Source organism: Rhipicephalus microplus, chromosome 6 (genome assembly GCF_043290135.1).
Source record: "Rhipicephalus microplus isolate Deutch F79 chromosome 6, USDA_Rmic, whole genome shotgun sequence".
Classification (NCBI taxonomy): domain Eukaryota; kingdom Metazoa; phylum Arthropoda; class Arachnida; order Ixodida; family Ixodidae; genus Rhipicephalus; species Rhipicephalus microplus.
In genome coordinates, this window is record NC_134705.1 from 108,085,127 (window position 1) to 108,103,689 (window position 18,563).

Genomic DNA, 18,563 nt, shown 5'->3' on the forward strand with positions numbered 1-18,563 from the left:
ATGGGGCACGTCACATTTGATGGTGGCTGTTTGAACGAGCATTGGGCTTTACTGATCTGATAATTTTTCATATTTGTTCTCTTATTTTCAATAGTTGTGTGAGCCATATAACCAAAATAAACAATGCAGCCACATGAATGTGCTTTGGCAAGCCAGCTGCCAGCAGTGGCTGTCAGTTTTATATTGACTGCTGCTATTTCACCAGAACTGGCTATGACAACAGTTCTATTCTCAGTGAAGACTTGTAACAGAATGATAAAGTATGCTCCGACTACTGGTATTTCACTATAAGCCATGTCACATTCCACGGTGGCTGTCCCAAGGAGCGTTCCGGCTTCACTAAGCTAATGATGTATCTAAATTTGTTCTCTCATTTGCATTAGTTGTATGAGCCAGATCACCAAAGATAAATTGGCAGATCCAACGTACAGCGCGAATCTATGATCAGCTAAGCACAAATGAGAAATCTTGATGCATCATTTCAAAATTAGCACGACGTTACGAGGTAGCCTTATGATATCAGCATGGTAATTTGTCATGTTATTACACGATAGGCGTGTCACAATTACCATGCATGCACCAGTCATATATTTTGTTATCCACTGACATCACGTTACACAAAATTTGGTATATGTGGAGCTAGCGAAACAGCCGCGAGCGTATCATAAATGACCCAATATACTACAAAGTAGCATTGACGCGCGTGAACGCTGGGCACACCGACGCTAAGTAGCAAAACGCAAGCACTCAATAGTCTGACGCCAGGCGTGACCAGCGTCCGTCGGCGCGGCCCGATGGCAACCGATGCGAAATGCGAAATGCTGCATTTTGCTTCGATGCGTTATCCATGCAACACTGCGTCTCTCTTTTTTCGTGAAATAGGGATTCTGGACGTGATGAAACGCGCCTCCGTCGAAGCAACGCAGCGCGGCGCGCACCTGCTTGTATATGCCAGGCCCGACGCATATACAAGCACGTCACGCACGCCACATCACGTCACGTCACGCCAGCGTTGGGCCTGACGTGACGAAGCAAACGCCAGCGAGCACGCGCACCATGTCACGTCGAAATGTATTTGCGCCTTGAATGTGGCATGTAGTCCTGTTCTCACATGACACGTATCTCATGATTATCATGTTTGCACCTGCCACATACCTTCGTCAACCATTGGAATTACTTAATACCACATTTGGCATATGCGAAGCTAGCGAAATGGCCGCGAGCGCATCATGAGTGTGGCATGTAGTTATGTTGTTACAAGACACGCATGTCGTGATTATCGTTTTTAGATGTGTCATTTAGCTATGTCGCCCACTCGCGTCACGTAATACCGAGTTTGGTACATGTAAAGCGAGCGAAACGGCTGCGAGTGCATCATGAGTGTAGCATGCAGTCATGTTGTACATGAAACGCATCTCATGTTTATCTTGTTTGCATCACTATCATAACTTCGTCATTCATTCAGGTCCCGTATTACCGAATTTGGTATAAGTGAAGCTAGCAAAATGGCCGCCAGCATATTATGAGCGTGGCATATAGTCATGTTGTTACAGGACACGCATCTCATATTTATCATGTTTGCACCAGTCGCATACCTTTGTCATCCATTTACGTACCGAAATACCAAATTTGGTATATGTGACGCTAGCAAAACGGCTACGAGCGCATCATGAGCGTGGTATGTAGTCATGTTGTTACAGGACACGCATGTCACGATATTCATGTTAGGGTTTGTTGTTTGTGTTTACCATGCAATCATGCTATACATACGAGTTTTGCAACATGCCATGTGAACGAAACCATTGGAAGAGCTGCCGGACAATGAAATGTATATCATGTCATTCATAAAATACGTGTCGTGACTTTAATGTTGTGGCTAGTCAAATACGTTCTCCATACAGTCATCGGATGCCATACCAAGTTTGGTATCGATACCATTATCAAAACGGCCAGTACAGCTAAATGTCGTAGGTGGCTAGATAGATAGATAGATAGATAGATAGATAGATAGATAGATAGATAGATAGATAGATAGATAGATAGATAGATAGATAGATAGATAGACAGATAGATAGATAGATAGATAGATAGATACATAGATAGATAGATAGATAGATAGATAGATAGATAGATATTCTCTAAGTTGCCGAAGTTTACTAAGAAATGCTTCGCATTTAATAAACATTCAGCCACATGAATGTGCTTTGGCATGCAAGCTGCTAACAGTGGCTCTAGGTTTCATGTTGACTGCTGCTATTTCATTAGCACCGGCTATGACACTTCAATTCTCAGTGCAGACTAATAACAGTATCATGAATTGTGCTCCAACTACTGTATTTCACTATGGGAAGCGTACCATTTGACGGTGGCTGCCTGAACAAGCATTTAGGGCCTTAATAATGTAATGATGTTTTTCATATGTCTTCTTTTATTTGCATTGCTTGTGCAAACCAGGTAAATAAATAAACAATGCAGCCACACGAACGTGCTTTGGCATTTAAGCTGCTAACAGTGCTGTCAGTTTCGTGTTGACTGCTTCTATTTCCCCAGCACTGCTTATGAGAATTTAGTGTTCATTGCAGACTGCTACTTAAGCAATGAAGCGTGTCAAACTCGACTGCGGCTTCCTGATTAAGCATTTCAAGCTCGCCAACGATGATCAAGGTTAACAATAGTGTTTCAATTCAGATGTCACTTCTTAAATCGAGCGTGATGTGTGAAGGACGTTGCTTATCAGAATTGAGCTTCTGTGAACGGAATACGCCATAAATAGAACTGATTTTTTGTTTGAATGGTCACGGAATAAATATTTGGCTCTTGTAAACTCACCGGGCAAACATTTAGTAGTCCTAATAAGGGCTGTTTTTATTATTACAAAGCCGCTATGCTTTGCCAAATGGCTTAATGCTGGAGAGCTCACAGTAGTTGTCGCTTTCATCAGTGTTATCTTCACCCAGCGAGATAATAATGAGTTGAATGTGTACACTTCCAGACGTGTGAAGTCTGAACTTTGCCTCTACCTCCATCACCTGCTGAATGCTCTTCCTCTAGTTTTCCGCCGTTTCCTGCTTGATTTTATCTCCCAAAATGGTGTCGTCCATGGACAGCTTCAAGTCTCTGTTGACTGCAGCGACACCCTTTTTGACCTTGGCCCACACAAACTCAATGAGATGAAATTCACAGTGGTAAAGCGGGAGCCTCAGTACAATGCAACGGGCCCTTACAGCTGCGTTGTCTACGATGTAGCTCAGAAAGCGTGACTATATAGATGCCACCAGCTCAAGCCACTGCTTTTCATCATTCTTTTACAGTAGGTGATGTTCTAGCTTGTTAGCCACTTTTGTATCTTTCTTTTTCCAGGTGGTCATCGGCAATTTCTCTTCTCGCCGGCTACGGTAAGATGCATTGTCTAAAGCAAGGACACTACCAGCTGGAAACTTCCGCAGAAGATCATTTAACCAGCCCTCAAAACAATTTCCGTCCTTTTCATCGTGCTTGTCGCCTGTCTTTAGGCCTCGAAATACGTCCAAGCAGCCGTCGATGAAGCCATTTTCTCTGCCTATATGCGTCACGAACTGGCTCTGACTTTTCCCAGAAAGTTGTTTTTGACTCGTCATCAGGCCATTTGTTCGAGTGAAAAGGCGGGCGCGCTTCTGCACCACGGTGTCTGTCCACACGATCGACCGAGTGTGTCCCGCCGTGACCCATGTCTCATCCAGGTAAAGGCTGTTTCGGCCTTCTGCCCGGTAACGCTATAAGTCACGGAGGTAGGGATTCCGCCAACTGGTGATGTCATCCCGGTCGAAAAGCAGTGAGTTGTGGCTTCTTTTTTATGCTTGAATCTGATATTGGCAAGCAGGCGACGAACAGGACACCGTCTTAGTGATGGGAGTTCGATACGCTCCAACGTTTTGGCACGTTAAACCCCACATATCAATCAATCAAATCCATAAGCTCCAAGAATTCAGCAGTTATCTTCTCGACCATCGGTATCTCGTTGCGTCGAAAAAAGTCGTGCACACATGACCACAGCGCGCACAAGGTGAAGCTGTCAAACTTCGCGCTGCGTCTTTTCGGCTCCGAATTGCATGGGCGCTTTCGAGAGGGCGTCGTCAGTTTGCAATCCCCCCCCCCCAAAAAAGCGAAGCTTCAACTTCCTTTCTCACCCTGAACAGAGTTATTTATCTGACACTGAGCAGGACGGCAACAAACTAGCTCGTGTCCTCTACGCTGCATACAGGCTCCATGTTGCGCCTTTACGTGTAGCAGTGGAATATTATGTTGCCTGAATCGCTGTTCTGGATGTGGCCGCTCTTGTTCGTGCTGAAGCTCCTTTGTGGAGTGGCCATCGAGGTGACGCAAGGCCCGTACGCCAACAAAGGATCGCGTTCCGATGTCACCTCGCAGGGCTCCATGGCGGAAACCTTGCAAGGAACAGAGTTATTGCATCATATGAGTTGCAAAACTCCCCATAGGATTCATGTATCGAAATTCGAACACGTCATTGGCCTCCTTGTCGAGAGTGAGCAGATTGTCATGTCACCGGTCGATCCGTACGTCCTCTAATAAACGCATTATTAGTGTTTAGTGTTGATGCTCTCACGTTGATGCTGTAACTACCGAAAAATTGGGTTACTTGCGCGTCCGGGTTTCGGAACGCAGTTTCCAAATCATATAATTGAATAACTCTGGCACGGAATGCCATGCGCGAACTCATGAGATTGCAGGTTCACAACCTAAAAAAAAGGCTGACATATTAAAAAAAAGCTTGCGCAAACACACAAAAAGTACATACGAATCTTATGCTATAAAACCAGCGACTGCTTCAGAATTACACGCTCGGTACCGTCCATCTTGTTCCGTAGCAGACAAAGCAAAGCGTTGTAGAAGGCACAGAGTTAAATTTTTTTCGCGATCCGTCATGCGCTGTAGCATTTCCAGCATTACAGCTTTACCAAAGCACTCGTCATGATACACAAATCTTATTTATACCAGCAAATACGCGCTTTAGAAGAAGTCACGTTTTTTTTTTTGAGTGGGAATAATTCTTTTGTAGCAAAGCGAATTGGCTGCTGCGCTTCGGCCATCTAGGCGGGACTTCTCCTGCATTCTTAGGTTGTACGTGACTATTGTGTTAAAGGTATTTCATTTCCAATTGTAATGGTGGCCTCCTTATTGGAAATCCTGGGTTGGTGGATGCTGGAATTGTTGGTTGATGTGGTAAAAAATAGTGAATATGGTGGAAATATTAGTGAATATGGTGAAACTGTAAGGGGGGCATAATGGGTGATGCCGACGAGAGTGGAGAAAACGATTGCTGATGGGGGTGATGCTGGCGAGTGATTGGTGGTGACAATGAAAAATGCCGGCTGACGATGGCTAGAGTGGAAAAAAAATGGTGCCAGATGATTGCAGTGGTGAAAAAGGCCAAATGATGGTGGCAAGGCAAAACGTGTTTGTTGGAAGGCTAATTGAGGAAGGTGGAGGACGTTGGCATGATGAAAACTTCGTGGATGATGGTGGCATGATGAAAAATCACATGGAAGTATCCGAAATGACTTATTTGTTCTGTTTCATTCTTGAACGCGCAGAGATATATGTTTACGGTCAAAAGAAACCAACGCTGCTCATTGCGCTTTCTAGCACGTTTCCTTTTTATCCCTGTGGTGTCAACGCTTCAGTTTTTTAGCAGCATAGAATATGCGGTCGTAAATATGTTTTCATTTCCCGCACGTACTTGCATCAGTTTGACATCCGCGATGTGTTTCTTTGTTGTGATGTTTAGAAGACTAGAGGTGTCACTGTGAACAGGGACAATAAATGTTTTACATCAGTGCGCAGGCGTCGAGAAATAAATGAGCTTCAGTTCGCAATAGCCCCTTTCAAAGTTAGAGTGAAACGCAGTGGTCACTTGATGTCGCCACGGTAGAAACGCAACTCAGGATATTGCTGCACACTCAATTGCTTGAGACGCACTTTTAAGTTTGACATGTATATATATATATATATATATATATATATAAATATATATATATGTATATATATATATATATATATGAGATATAACAGACAGTAATGCCAAGGAATGTACAGGAGAAGTTATGAAAACCAATGGAATGTAAATGAGAAGAAAAGTGGATGAAAAAATTACCAACTGTGAGCAGGAATCGAACCTACGACCTTCGAAGCATCGAACGCGTAATTCGAAGGTCGTAGGTTCGATTCCTGCTCACAGTTGGTAATTTTTTCATCCACTTTTCTTCTCATTTACATTCCATTGGTTTTCATAACTTCCCCTGTACATTCCTTGGCATTACTGTCTGTTATATCTCATTAATATTGTGTTAAAACACGGAAAAACGAGCCCTTAGGTATACACTTCTTTCCCTTATATATATATATATATATATATATATATATATATATATATATATATATATAGGAGTTACAGGCATTTCTTTTAATATTTACCATGTTCGGTGCAGAGGCCATTTCAGAGTATTCACATGTGGTCATGTGAATGCCGTGGACTTCATCTAGAAACAATGAATAGAACTGCTTTGTCCTAGAGAGACAAATTGCAAAAAGTTCGACCATTAGCATTTTTTGAGCTTTTTGCTTCGAATAAGTGGTTATTTAGTCATTGCAATAGTGGAAAAACTGCGGCCACCGTAGTGACCCCAGTAACGACAGAGCAAGCCATGCTCAATTCATCCAATGGCTGATACTTCACCTGTCACGCAATAATTTTTAGAATATAGCTTCATTTGTCAAAAAAAAGGAAGTGGCCCTCAGCTGACGGAGAATTTTTCAGAAACTCTACGCCATGTGCTACGCTGGAATGTCTTGCTCGACTGTTCTCAAGCGCCTCGACTATACAATGAGCAGCCTTTTGTGATCAAGCTCAAAAAGTTTTCCACAACCCTTTAACATGATTTTCGTAATCTACTGCGAACCTTTAGCATTGTAAGCCTGAACCTTGCAGCCACATGAGTGAAATTTTAGCAACATAAAATAAGTTCCTGCATAATTTCAGGGTTGCAATTTTAATAGTACAACTATAACCTACTACTGAAGAGCATTCCAGACAATCGTACGTTTGCGTGTGGAAAGGCTCAGAAAAACCAGTCAGTTGCAGAACGATTTCACGTACGCGCAGAAAGAATACTACGGCTAAGTTCATGCTGTATTGCGTTATCTTTTAAGCGTTTCCCCTTACAATATAATGGAGTCACTAAAGCGCGAGTGATGGACAACTGCGCGGAGTGGTAATGACATACACGGCTATTTTCATGTTGTGACTCACTGAAACTTACACATAGGAAAAACCAAGAAGTAAAAACATCTGTCGTTATCACCGAAGTCATCAACGGGCATCATAGACACCCTACAAAGCAGCTGCAAGTCTCTCATTGAAATTCCTAAGTGCTCACTAACTATATTTAGCATGTCTCACGAGTATACTTCCAATGCGACTGTTTGAACTGAAATTTCCAGTCACACTATGAGCACAAAACGTAGCTATTTTCTATTTTGCTTCATTGTAATAATCCTGGCATTTTTATTGGAACAGTCAGTGTGCCATGCAAAGCGAAAAGTAAGTATGCATCTATCAGTATGGCAGCATCCTTAAAAAGTTGCATTGAATATATAAAATTGGAAATAGTTTATCTATTTTTCCGCACGTAGTGTTCAAATGCTTTAGTGTTAATCGAAGTCTTAGTGTTAATCGAAGTGTCTGGCTTATTTGATTTTCACTTAATCATATTGTTATATAAACAACTTAACAAACAGCTTGTGTTTGATTTTATCGATCCTAGTTTACTCACTAACATCAATAGCTCTAGATTCGCCCACAGTCACAACTTCCTTTTACTTAAATGTAACACCAATGATGGCAAAATGACGTCCGCCTTCGCGGTCATTAAATTGTGGAATAACCTGCCCTATACACTAAAATCATCATCAACTTTTCATGCATTCAAACGTGAATTTAAAAACTTCATCTTGCATAACTAGGTTAACAACGATGATTACTTAACGATTGTTTGTATCTGGGCATGAAATTGGTAAGCCTTTGCAAATTTAGATTATTGCTTTATGGCATGATTATGTTTTACTTGTATAACTTATTACTATTGTTCTTGTGTCACATTCTAACTGCCTTTTTTGTTTACTTGATGTTATTTTATGTAAGTTCACTGTTTACTTTTCGCTTATGTTGCGTGTTTTACGTGCTGTTATGATTAATATTTTATTGTTATTGTTAACCGAGGGTCCCACTGCAGTCGCTTGACTTTGGGACCCTCGTCTGCATACTACATTATACAAATTTTGTATTTTGAATGAGTGAATAAACTGAAACTGAAACTGAAACTGAACTGAAGCAATTTATTCCCCTAAATTAGACCATTCATGCAAATATTTTCTTGTGGACGATAATAGTTTTCTGTTAACAAATTCGTAATGAGGTCAGAGTGATTTCATGCTTTCAATAATAAGTGATGGCCTCTTGAATATTTTGTTTTTATTATTGCCAGTGTGGCGTAAGTACACATATCAATAGGCGTAGGAACGATATGCTTATCGGCCAATCCCCTTCTTTGGGTACGAGCCATTTCTACAGGGAAACAACAACAACAACAACAAGGTCTTCCTGAAGAAACACTCACGAAAGCCTCGAATTCGTTTACCTGTACCTGTAATAATGTATGTGGTGTTTGTAATGGCAATTTAGCACAATCATGTCCGTCAATGAATAATTGATACGTGGGGCTTAACGTCCCAAAACCACCGCATTATTAAAAAAGACTCCGGAAATTTCGACCAACTGAGGTCCTTTACTGGGCACCCAAATCTAAGCATGTAGGCCTACAGAATTTTCGCCTCCATTGAAAATGCAAGTCTGGCGAGGTGAGCTGTAAGCTTATTTTGCATTGTAGAATATTGCAGTACTGTGCTGGCACCACTTAACTACCACAATATTACTGATGCATACACATTAGTGAAGTGCACTACCATCCCTTCTAGGCGAATAGGACACCTCTCAAACTACTTAGCCTAACTAGGGGCAAAGCAACCTATGATCTCTGCTTTTCCGTAGTTTCTTGCCTGTAGTAGCCTTCATAAGCCATGACTTAGACGACGACGCTGATGACGATGAAAAGCAAGCCCACTTGCACATGCAGAGCACATGAAGGATAAGTAGGCAGGTGCATATATGTTTTGTTCCTTTCAAATTTTATTAGCAGAGAGTTAGAGTGAAGGATCCACTCGTGCATAGAAGCTGGCTTTATTTGTCGTAGTGGTGCCATCAGCTTTTCTCTTCGTGTACGATGCCCTTGTACTGAGCCCTGGTAATTTACCGGGGCACCATAAAGCGAAGATTTTGCTGTGCTGTAACTGTCTCTCCTGATAGTGCATAGCAATGAGATAGCAGTGGCGAGCGACATTGTGTTGTTGTAAGAAAAACAGCAAGAACAAGTATGGGGGAGTAATCTTAGGAGCCTGTGAAAGATTCTCAGAGCTGATGAATTAAAAACAGCTTGCAAGAGAGCGGACAGTGGAGCTGATGGAGAGCCCCACTAGCAGAACGCAAACGAATGCAAACCTTGTGCATGAAGACGATGGCTTAGCGAGGCCTAAAGAACTTGCAAGAAGTACTTTTCCGACATAAAAGAGAATGTCACAATATTTGTACCAAGATAGAATAATCGCATTTTACAGTTTGATACATGAAACGTGGATGTCACAACTGATACAAGATCTTGAAACGAAGGCGTGGCTCGTCACGCTCGCACACAATTCAGGCCACAGTGCAAGGATAGAAAAGGCTTGCAATGATTTGTATTGTTTGCACTTCACCTGCAATCCATTTCGAGTCTTGAGGGTGTGGCGGTATCTAGCTTAGCCAATGATAATGACTTTTTGATTAATATTGTGATTTGTGAAGTGATTACGGCTTCTTCGTATTTTTGTTAAATTATCGATGTACTTAATTATCATGTCATTCCATTTTCAGCTTGGGCGTCGTCCAACTCATGGAAGATACACTCGAGCATATGCCGAGGTAATATTTAGTTCTGTGGAAACAGTGACCTTTGGTGACCGAACATATTCTTATACACAATCACTTTCACTTGGTACATATCTTCCTGGACACACAAGACTAAAATAAATACAAAAGCTTCTTATTAATATATGTGGCCAAGTGTTACAGTTATCAACATAAAGCTATGTAAAAATGCACAGAAGGAATGACCAAGACAGCGTTAGAGCTATAGCTTTAGTCAAAGCGTTGTACAGCTACAAGTGCTAAATTTTCATTTTTCTACCGAAATTGCGGCTGAACTGCTAGCTGCTTCGTAGACCTTAATTATGACTTTACTTTAACAGATTAAAGGAGTTCATGTACGCTGAGGTCAACGAAGCGGTAGGCAGAAAGCAAGGAATGACCAGTTGCGTGCAGTCAGCAAAAATCTCTCAGGCAAATTTTATTCGTTATTTCTTCGCACACTTCTAGAGGCTCATTAGAATAATAAAATAAGCGTCGTCATATCCCATATCTTGCGGCAAATTACTTTTATGCGATGCAGTCATCTTGTAGTTCTCTATGCTGCAATACACAATAATAGTAGTAATAATATAATTATTATATTTGCTTTGGCAAGTACGTTAGGTACTTACCTTCAAAAAAACCTTTTACAGTTTACGCTCAAAAGTGATAACTATAGTTTTAATTTTTAGGGCATAGGTAAACTTGAGGTTTACAACAATAAAACAGCTGAAATTGAAAAAAATTAAATTTGGCAAAATTAAAATATGCCGAACTTTGTGCGTTGTGCCAACAGTCATAACTGCAAAATAATTAGTGCAATTTCAACGCAACTTGGCATATAAGTAGTGAGGACACAGCCCTGTGCATTTAACTTCAACTATAGCTATATTTCTAAACTATGGCACGCAATCACGAAAAGACTGAAAAATTGATATTTGGCAATGTTGTTTTCCACACAATTGGCCAGTGTAGAAAAACTTACGTCTAGTTTTAAAAACTTCCACTTCACTGCACACTTCTTCACATATAAACAGCAAAAAAATATTCAGTAGAGAGTTAGCACTGTTTGGGTATGTGTGGAAAGCTGAAGCTTATGATTTGAGAAAAATTGCTTTAAAGGCTAAATCGAATGTTCACAGTGTAAAAAAGCAGTTAATATGTTTGAAACTCACAGAAATATTGCTTCGGACATAAAGTTATGGGTCGCAATCTCCAGTTAAGTGATCCCAAGCATGTAACTTTTTTCTAGGTCGTGTTGCGTCTGTAGCTGACACTAATTCCCGTGCGTCATAGCAGGTCGAGACTTCATATATTAAATTAAAACTTGCTTTGATTGCCCTTTTTGTCCTATACTTCACCGTATTTTTCGGGGTACTATATCCTCTTCTCCTGAAGTCCACACTAAGTCCAAGAGGAGGTAAAGGTAGTGTAGCAAAAAGCACAGATAGCGGAGGAAGAACGAGCGCTACGTAAACAGAGTTCCGTATACGTGTGGTAGACCTTTTAAAATAAATCAGAAACATCCTATTCCTCAACGTTTACAATTTACCTATGCAACTTGACATACACATTATGCCTAAAATCTAATTAGGTTTTTACAGGCATTGTATAATCAGAAATCTTCAAGGAAGGCATAAAAATAACAGTATTAACACCAATTATCGGGCACCTTGGGTAAATGCTTGCATCGGTTCATTCCAACCACCCATCGTTCGTGGGAAGATGAAGCGCCAAAAAGTGTCAGTACTTGCAACTATTGGTAGTAGAGAATGAGGATAATGGTGCCGAATGTGTCGGCTTGACAAGACAATTACGCATATTGTGGTTTTTAACGAGGTCAACTATGCGAAAAGAAACTCTTGCGGGCTTTTTGCTCTGTGTTTTTAATAATTACATACTTTTTGCAGTTAGTAACTAGTAAGAGGAGTCTGTCGACTCTAATTTTATATAAAGATAAAATGTCCTGCTTTTTAAACTTTTTCTGGATATTGAATGCTAATTTTTGTGGGTTGATTCCAAACTATGAAGGCGTATTCATGTTTTGGCCTAGTTAGGGAAAAGTATTATATTAAAATACCATTAGGGGCAGCGGTCTTGTGCCCTAGGCGGAGAAGGCATAATCCCCGGAAAGCAGAAGAGCAGATGTTATTTATGTGTAAATTACAGGCTAGGTATACCCTTTAACATTCAGACCTAAATCTTATTTGAATACTACATTAGGTAAAGGTGGTTGAGCTAAAGTGGACGCATAGTGTAACTGGATTTAGTTGCGCGTTATAGGGAGATACTCACATTTCTTTGCATAGAGAAGCATTCCCCATTTCCACATCATTTGGTGCACTGCCTAAGTTACTCTAATCACCATGGTACTAATGCAGGTCACATGCCTACTGAAAACACAGTCGTCAGCAAATAGACAAATTTGTCCGTGGGTGCTAACTACAATGCTAATGTCATTTACGTAGACTAAAAACATCGGGGAGCCGGCTACGCTCCATGCACAGAGGTTCGAACGTGACACCTCCTGAATTTCCTTTCAAGACACTAACCAGTGCGCCATACCCACATGCCGAAACTTGCGTAATAAATAGATAGTTCACGTATATACTGACAATTCAACTTTAGTTTTGTGTGTGGCATACTCGACATCAACGATAGATGCACCTGCTACTAAAATTTGTACAATACTTTTTATTTATTTATCAATTTATTGATTTATATATTCAAAATGCCTTACAGACCCGACAAGGCATTGTGTAAGGGGTGCATAAAAGGAATAGATACACTAATTGGTACAATTTTCATAAAAACTCTAACATAAACTAATTGCAAATTATTGTACAAGTCGTAACATGATTAACAATGAGAAAATATTAATATTAATTTCAACAGGAATAGAACGGCAACGAAAATCAGATGAGTATACAAGTGAGATAATGACGTAAAACATTCTAAAAAACAAGCACAAATTGTGATAAGAATTTTGAATATTCAAAAGAAAACATCAATCAGGAATACACAATCGAACTGAATGGCATGTTAGTGTTCAAACCATCAAAAAAACTTTAATGTAAGAGAGACAAGAAAAAGCAAGATACTAGTAGTGAATAAACGCGTAGGTGCTGATTTTTACGAAACACGAGCAACTGCTGCCTGTAACAATTGCCACTACAATAATGACACCAGTACTATGTTTTTGTTACAATTCACAACCACAAGAAAAAAAAAACAAGTAGACTGGGGAGCAGGTACAGTTTACCGGCGGGTTCTGCCAACTTAATTAGCCGTTTCTCGCTCGTTGGAAAGGGCGACATCAGCTCAAGCTATATTACGTGTCTGGGCTCATTCCATAGATACGCTCAACTAATTCATCGAGTATTGGGATGCTTTTCACGCAACGTATTGTGCAGCCGTGCCAGCGCACTGCAGTAGCTCTATCGTTAGCAACAACTACATAACGCCCCCCCCCCCTCCCGCGGTAGTCTAGTGGCTAAGGTACTCGGCTGCTCACCCGCAGCTCACGGGATCGAATCCCGGCTGCGGCGGCTGCGTTTCCGATGAAGACGGTAATGTTGTAGGCCTGTGTGCTCAGATTTAGGTGCACGTTAAAGAACACCATGTGGTCGAAATTTTCGGAGCCCTCCACTGCGGCATCTCTCTTAATCATATGGTGGTTTTATGACGTTAAAACCCAGATATCAATCAATCAATCAACAACTACACAACGGTTTGGAAAAAACAAATCCAGTGTGCCGGTAACTATATGTTACCATATTTGCTCAGCAAGCATACGAATTGCCAAGTCTGTGTTTTCGCATAAGAGCCAGAGAAGTGCCGGCGAGTCCAACCGGCGGCCGTCAGTGAGGGGAGACGTACGGAATTCTCTGGGAGTGCCGATCTCGCGTCGCATCAATGTTTGTTGCTTCTTGCGCGGACGCCGTACCCAATAAAAATAACTTATTTATGGTAATTGATGATAACGCTGTGCTGCATTGTCATTCTTACTCGTCGGAATCGTGTATTGTGAAACCCAGAAGCGAGGATAACACTATAGAACGGGCTCAGTCGGTAGGCCTAACCTTTGGTGGAAATCATGGTGGTAGAACACATAGTGTACAGATCTCAGCTTGGTACAATATATATTGTTCCTGCCATTATAAGCCCGCCTTTCATCTGCTTACTGCTGCCCAGCATTATCGCAATGGTGGGCAAAGATTCTCATCTTGATACACCATGGGGCCCGCCATATTAAGCACCACCTATCATCTGCTCAGTGCTTCCCAACATTATCAGAATGATCAGAAGAGGTTTTCAGCTTTGCACGCCATATGGCCCATCATAATAGGCACCATCCACCATGTGCTTTGTGCTTCCCAGCATTATCGCAATAGTGGGCAGAGCCTCCCATGATTGCTCACTATCTACCGGTACTTCCCATCATCGTTTCCCCTTCACCCATCTTCTGTACACCATGCCACTCAGTACGTCCAGGCATATCACCTTATTTTCACTATGCCCGCAATATGCGCTATACCTTCCACTTACCCACTACTATTTCCACTACGCCCACCAAGTTTTACAGTATGCTCCATGGTAGTTTTCCCGATAGGTATGGTAGAACTATATGTGTTCAAATTGTTCCCACAATCTGCAAACATCGGGACCAACAAAATCTATTAAACAAGTTTCTGTGTGGTTGATAATGTCATTGTTTCATTGGCACGCGTATATTTTTTCACATAAAGAAATGTCCAGCTTGCAGGTTTTGAAAGTGGTACCAAAGAATAGAAAGTGAAACAAGGTAGTGACCATACAGTCATTGGTCATTTACAACAATGGATTTACTGACACCTTGAGAAGCAAATGCCAAATATAAAATATGTTCAGCAGTACCTTGATATAACATTGGTTCACGAACCAATTGTACCAAATTATGTGTGGTCAAGTTGTCAAAAAACGCATCTGCAATGCTGACATTGGCTTTAACGGCTTCAAAACGTTTACATTCCACTGCAGGCAGATGGAAGTCGCCAATCCAAAAAATAATTGGAGAAAGACGGTAACATTATTCACCTAATATTCAGGCAAGTGTGCCAATTATTTCCATATTTATTTAAGAGTTGAGTTAGGTGGTCTATATTATGCGCATTTGGTGAATGAGTGGCCCAACAAAGTTACTTTAACACAAATGCGCGGAAGTTCTGTTACGTCCCCCAAGAAGACAGCATAAAATTTGTGTTGTACCAGAACGGCCACATCACCCTCCATTGATTGCCTGTGCTACAAAAATCGTGTAGAAGGGCAGCAAAATATTGGCGCCATTGAAATATCGGCACCTGTTCATAAAATCATATCTCAGATGTGAAGGTGATGTGAGCATCGTACTGCAGCAGTAGTATTTCGAGGGACTCGGTTTGATCCATAACACTGCACGCCTTGAAATCACGTAGGCGAAGTGGGTTCGCAGCATACACATTACGTCAGGGTTTCGACTGTTTGGTGTGCTGTTCTTGCAGCCAGTCACTTTTACCCGCTTGTGTTGCACCTCATTCCAAAATTACATATTGTTATCGATATTTTGTTTAGCGTGTGTCAGGTTCAATTCTTTGCTTTGTTCTACGTCGGCATTTTAGCTGTGCCAGACGGAAGTAACTTTCTTTAGCGTTGATATTTAGTAATCATTCTTCACAATACTATTCGAGCTCCAGTTTTCTTCCGTTTATCAGTATATGCTTCGTTTCTGGAAAGTCTTGCAAACACACTATTACAGGCTGCCATTCTGCTTTCGTATCCAGTCGATGGAAACGCCTTATCATTGATACGTTATGGTGACATTCTTTTGGGATTCACTCGAGATTTACCGTAAGCTTTCTAGGCCACCCTGAACGAAAAGATTTTTATTTTTTTGCACCTTGAGTTTGTGCACTATAGTTTGTGTACTCCATGTTTGTGCACTATATAAATTCGGAAGTGGCTTGAGGTGTTCCGACTTAGTGATTCACGTTTGACAGCTGAACGATTTCAAAATCAGCGAAAATTGAAAATTAGGGCTGCCCTGGTTATATTTTTCTTGTTTTGCTTGTTCAATAGAAACTTCACTTCATAGCAACAAAATGCTAGTGGAGTCCCAATAATGTAACATCTGGAAGCATAAATAAACAAAATTGTTTACATTCTTCTCAGTCACAGGGTAAACCATGCTAAGTGTGAGTGCAAGCTGAATTTTGCGCGTTGATGAAGGTGAACTTTTTTAGACTGTTTCTAGCGGTGCAATCACACACGGGCGCCCTAAAGTCAATTAGACAAGAAAGCATCTTCCGCAAAAGCATTCAGGTGCAGTGACACACGACAAAGAAATAACTACTTTCCGGCAATATTCCGTTTAGGTTAAGCAGATCCTGAATCTTGTTTTTGGCCCGGAAAGGAGTTCTCTTTAACGCCCGCATAACGTCTATAGCACCACTTTGGCTGCGGCAATTGCAGCGCCTGGTGCCCAGTGACTTCGGCGCAACTCCTTTCTGTAACTGGTCTTTTTTGCCGATAAAAGAGAATCGATTTACTTCAAGGTAGTGTACTTTGTCCCGTGTGTCACGGGTATTAGTCATCATTGTTGAGTTTTTTTATACAGGGTGTTTAAAGACGTGGCGCAAAATGATCAAAAATAATGAAGATAATATATTTGCTTCGTATACTCTAAAATACTTTTTCCATATTAGCAAGCATCAAAAAATGATGGAATCATTACATGGGAAGGAAATCACCAGTGCTAGAAGAATTCACCCACTTCAATCAGGGGAATCGTTATGCATGCGAAATGCCATGGAAGATTTTGAATCAGAAATGTGTTCTCAGATAATTATTGCTTCAACTGTATTCAACAGCGAAACAGAAACCAAATAATTGATAAGCGCAAGAAGCCACTGATCAAAATGACCTCACTCTAGAAGGCAGCGTCACAGGAGTGAGGTTCCTCCGGGTTCGTTAACCTGTGTGTGCCGTTTGTGCAATAGTGTCAAAAGCCACCAGCACACACATAACGAAATTGGTTTATGATCTAAAGACACACCCTCATTCTAGGAGTCTAAAATGAAAATGGCAGTAGCGATTTTCTTTGTTTTATTGGGAATCTAAAAATGAAGTGAATTTTTGTCACTTCTCAATAAAAAAGAAAATACCCTTTCTATATGAAAGTTGCAAGGAGTTTCTAGCATGAAGGAAGTCAATGCTCGCTTTTTACATATAGATTACGTACTCCAATATCTTAAGATACCAGCGGGTACATAAGTTAGTGTTGAATCACCTAGCAATGATCACATTTTTCGTTTTTGGGAGGAACTTCGGACACATTGCTTGAGACACCGGCACAATTTTACATTTACTATTCAGTTGAAAGTATCAGCTTGCGTCTATTCTTAACTTCTCGTTACCCTACTATTTCCAGCAACGTGCAGCCCATCGTGCCATGTACGGTCCAGGCCCGGCAAGTATTTCATTTTATTTCGATTCTTTCATGTCCTGGTGAAAAACAGTACAATATGAGCTCACTTACCGTACCTCAGTTAACCGGTGCTCTTTTCTATTTTGCGAGGCGTCTGTTATGTGGTTAGGTTACGCCTGTTATGAAGCTGCTGACATCAACCAATGAACCACAAATACGTAAAAACTGCGTAAGTGACGTCTGACGGCGGGAATAGTTTAACAGGTTTGCCACTTTCCAGCAACCAAACGAAAGTGCACTGTTGTACTGAACGTGGAAGCCTTAAGTAGTGTGCAGCAGCATATTTGCATAGCCTTAGTGATGCTTACGTTGGCTGCAAGTGCGCTGTCGTTGCAAACGTCTGCTCAGAGTCTGGGATGCGAACGGAACCTTTTTGTGTGATATTGTGTCCGCCGCTTTTCTCCTCTTCAGACTCTTATATTTTAATAAGGAAGCTGTTTAGCAAATGGCTCCTCTTTTACGCCGTGAAAAATTTACTATACTCCTTCTAGGTGGGTCTGCATCACGAACATTGGGACAATCCCAGTGCTCACTACTCGTGCACTAAAAATGAAGAGGGCTACAGACACTTTGATGAAACCCCCGGAGTTGGTGTCAGCTTTACATATAAGACATTATTATTATCATCCCAGCAAAAGACAATAGGCCAGCTAAGCTTATCAGAACTCTGACGAGGTGCCAGTAATAAAATATGTTTATTAAGAGGGCACATATACAGGGTGTCTCACATAACTTGAGCCAATTATTTGAAAATGAAAGACACTTCAGTGTCGAATAAAACCAAACGCGTGCTACTTGCACTACCTTCTAGGTACTCGGGCTATTTTTTTTATTTCTCCTCTTACTAAGTATTTATTATCTTTAATTACCTATTTTTATTTGGGGGCTGGAAACGCAAAATATCAACACTTCGATGTAGAGCACTTTCAGAAACCACCGACTGAATCGTTTCCTGTACGATACGTCTAGCGCTCTTATTTTTTCCGAGATGTAAAGAAAGCCTGTAGC

The 18,563-nt window shown here is 41.1% G+C and overlaps 1 long non-coding RNA gene across 1 annotated transcript; it reads left to right on the forward strand.

Moving 5' to 3' along the window:
* Positions 1–7,426: 7,426 nt before the first annotated feature.
* LOC142764854 (uncharacterized) lies at positions 7,427–17,537 on the forward strand. The gene is made up of 3 exons (XR_012883927.1): positions 7,427–7,597; positions 10,022–10,069; positions 17,499–17,537. It is a non-coding gene; the product is annotated as an uncharacterized LOC142764854 (long non-coding RNA).
* The last annotated feature ends 1,026 nt before the right edge of the window (positions 17,538–18,563 follow it).